This window comes from Gavialis gangeticus, unplaced genomic scaffold (assembly GCF_001723915.1).
Source record: "Gavialis gangeticus isolate Ggan-Ray unplaced genomic scaffold, GavGan_comp1, whole genome shotgun sequence".
Taxonomy (NCBI): Eukaryota; Metazoa; Chordata; order Crocodylia; family Gavialidae; genus Gavialis; species Gavialis gangeticus.
The window spans coordinates 27,378,986-27,382,743 of NW_017728996.1; the positions used below are offsets into that span (position 1 = coordinate 27,378,986).

Consider the following 3,758-nt stretch of genomic DNA (forward strand, 5'->3'; position numbering starts at 1 on the left):
CCACTTGCTTGTGGCATTAAATCAGAAGCCTAACAATGGTGCCCCAAACAGGGGTATCTAGTCCAAAGAAGCAAGAATGCTAAGTGCCACCAATAGGATCACAACTGTTATTATGGTATGCTGACGTACGTAAGAAGTGCTGGACTGCGTCAGACCCACAGGTCCACGTAGCCTGCTAGCATCCTGTTTCTCTCAGTGGCTGAGAGTGGGGAAGGGGAACAGTGTACACCTGTGCGTAAGACTGACCTGTCCCTTGCCTCTCTTCCCTAACAGCTTTCAGCATTACAACTTAATTTGCACATTGCACCATGTTTAATACCCACCAATAGATCTATCCTGCATTAATTTTTCCAGATGTAATTTGTGCACTTTCTTGTCACTGTGGAGTGATGACTTGCAGCACAGACAGCAAGTTGCAAAAAGAGGCAGCATGCAACAGGGAATGCTGGGCTCTGTGATGCTAGCTCAGCAGCCTGGAGGGTTGTCCACATGTGGCTCCCATTGCTACTACTTTGGTTTCTGCAGCTTCAAGTAAATTACAGGGAATTTTTCTAAGCTAGAGGTGAAGGATGTCATGAGAATGGGACAGGTTTGGGGTCCTTGGAGCACTGGACAGGAGAGGTTCACTGAGCTCTTGAAATGTGGGTGCAAGAAGAAGGAATGGAATCTATTGATGAACGGAGCTGCGGGTAGAGTCATGGGTAAAGGGAAATTTAATAATAGCAGTGTACCACAAAATCCTTGTTGCAATATACATGCCCTTGCAGAATTTTCCACTGTACCAGTTTCTCAGCAGATGCAAGATATTCTTGATCTGTTGACTTAAATGGTACTTCAAAGGAAAGCTATATGGACTGGTTTGCTAGTTAGCTGGAACTGTAATATTGCTGTATCCCTTCTACATGCTAAGAAACAGTGTCTTCTGTTAAAAAACACACACATTTCTTTCAAATGAAGGCTTCCTTTACCTACCATGCACAGAGATTATAAAGATTTGAGTCATGAAAACAGATCTGGTTACACATGGTGGGAGAAGAATTGTGTCTGCATGCATGATGATGATTTTACAGAAGAAGAGATTCTTGTTTAAATAAATGCCAGAAGTCCCATTTATTTGTATACAGCATGTCACTGCTTGAAATTGTTCTTTTAGAATAACATATAAGCAATCACTCAAAGCAAAGGGCTACCTAGCAATTCAAGTTCTGAAGTTTGGAGTCACCAGCCTGGAATAATGTAAATTAGTTAGCTAATCAGGCAGAGTTGCAAGCATTTGTCAACTGGTAATCTTCTTCTGTGACATTGCAGGACATTCTTTCCCCACATGGGAGCATCCTCAGTTTATCCTAAGGAAAAAAATACATTCAAACAACACTGTTAACCTTGTGAAACAATGTCAAAGAGAACTGCAGAAACTTGAAAACACCAAAATCTTTATAAATGAAAAGAAAAACATTATTAATATAGAACTATACTGATTGGCAAAGAAATCCAAATCTATCCAATGCAGAAGGAAATGGACAAGAGTTCTCGAATGACAGCTTTTGTTTCCCTGAAATGGATAGAGACAATTTTTATCTTTCTAAAAATCAGGTTGGATTGTAGACAGTTTAGCCTTATAATTCTGTGTGGCAGTATCATATTACTGAGGGAATAATCATGTTGGATAAAAATTGAAGGCTGCCATAAGGCTTCCTTTGTGACTACTGTATTCTGAGAACTCTGGCTAAATACAGGATCTACAGAAGCTAAAGCACCTATATGATGTTGCCTAGTAAAAATGTTTGTAAAGTGTTTTGAACATATAAAGGGCTAAGAATTTTTCCAACATTTAAGTGCTCATCACAATTCAAAGGAATGTCAAACTCCCTCTCTGCAACACAGGAGTCTGCCAAAGACAAGAAAAGCAAGATTCTCATTTCAAATGAAAAATGTATGCCAAGATCTACCAAGTGCCCTCATTCCTGTAAGTTCAAGCAATTAGCTGTGCCCTGGGTCCTGCTGCTTACATGCAGCTGAAGAGATGTTTCTCTGGGTTGATGTCTGAAAGCATTGAGACTGGCATTATAATTTTCCTCTTATACACCTTAATGACAAGCTGCTGGTATTTGAAGGTGTTAAATATGGAATTGTATGGACTTGCTCTGCTATGTAAGCAATATCCTCTTTGTTAGGATTTTATAAGACTCATAAAGATGATTTTATAAGAATCACCCTCAGCCTCATTCAAAAAAAAGTAGTTTGGAGCCTGAAGTGCTTTGAAAGGGCTGTAAAAATAAATACCTTATGCCCATAGATCTTGCACTTAGAGAAAAAACAAGTGGAGATTTTTGTCACATCTACCTGGCTGGAGACCTGAAAGAGAGATCTCAAGAACAAGCACCACAATGTTGCTGTGTAAAAGTGGAGTGACTCTTTGTTGGTAAGAAGTCTGAACTGATCTTGTTCTGACAGGATCTGGTTGAGAAGATGGTGCCACATAATTAGTTTTAAATAGTGGACCTGGGCAGTGTTTTGTTGCCTTAATATACATCCACTGATTTCACCAGAATTCATTCAGACTGAAATATCTAGAGACATACATGAGAATTTGGTTTTATTTAATTGACAATGTCTTGGAAACTGTTCCTATGTAACATACCAAAGCTCCATCTCCATAGTTAAAAATCTTGTCCAGGTTCTCATTACCATGTTCTCAGTTACTGCAACAGCCTTCTCTATGGCCCAGACACAAGCAATCTTGCTCTGCTCATCTCCCACTAGGATGATGCTGCAAAGATCACTTTCCTACTCCACTGTCGTGATCATGTTATTCCTCTCCTCACGACCCTCTACTGACTCCCCCTTTATCACATCCTGAGAGTGACTGTCTTCCCTTTGGGGCTCCTCGCAGCCTATGCTCTCTTATTCAGTATTGGGAACTTGACTCCTACCTCAAAGCAGCCCTGATGCCAAAGTGCATCACCTACTTGTCAAATTTTCAGACAGGCACCTTCATGCATTCTCTCCCTCAAGCATGGAAGACTCTCCTTGTAAACACCTGTGGAGTATCTTTGTTGTCATCCATATCCTTAAAACTCTCTCTTTTACTGAGACTAGTTAGGCTGCTGGTGCTCTATAACTTCTGCCTATTAAGCAAGCTAATAAGATTTTGTTTCCCCTTCCTCCTTCCTCTGTTCTCTCCTCTTTCAGCTTTCTTCAGCAGGGACCATCTCTTTATTCTGTTGTAGCATCTATCACCAATCAGGTTTCAGTCCAGCACTAGGGCTCCTAGGACTTGTCTACTCTGCAGCAGTGGTGAGTGTCAGTAAAGATGGGGCTGGACACATCCTGCTCATACCGCATGCACTGAAGTGTTCCAAACCTGGAAGGTCACCAGAAATGTCATTAGGCTCCTGCCTTGTAACCACTCTCAGGACCTCTAGACAAAGTTTTGAGAGCAGGCACCAAAGGACAAGTGGAGTGCATCCAGGTTTGGAGTGCCTAGTTTCATAGTTTCTAGGGTCGGAAGGGACCTGAGTAGATCATCTAGTCCGACCCCCTGCCATGGCAGGAGAGAGTACTGGGGTCAAACGACCCCAGCAAAGTGTACATGTAGCCTCCTCTTAAAGACCCCCAGGGTAGGAGCCAGCACCACTTCTCTTGGAAGTTGGTTCCAGATCGTAGCCACCCTGACCGTGAAGTAGCCCCTCCTGATATCATCTTAAATCTACCCTCTGCCAGCTTGTGACCGTTATTCCTGGTCACTCCTGGTAGTG

The 3,758-nt window shown here is 42.0% G+C and overlaps 1 long non-coding RNA gene across 1 annotated transcript in view; it reads right to left on the minus strand.

Annotated features, from left to right (window-relative positions):
- Window positions 1-986: 986 nt before the first annotated feature.
- LOC109288599 overlaps window positions 987-3,758 on the minus strand; it is a 24,574-nt gene continuing 21,802 nt past the window's right edge. Inside the window, exon 3 of the long non-coding RNA XR_002095191.1 lies at window positions 987-1,346. This is a non-coding gene — a long non-coding RNA (uncharacterized LOC109288599). The remainder of the gene's footprint in view (window positions 1,347-3,758) is intronic.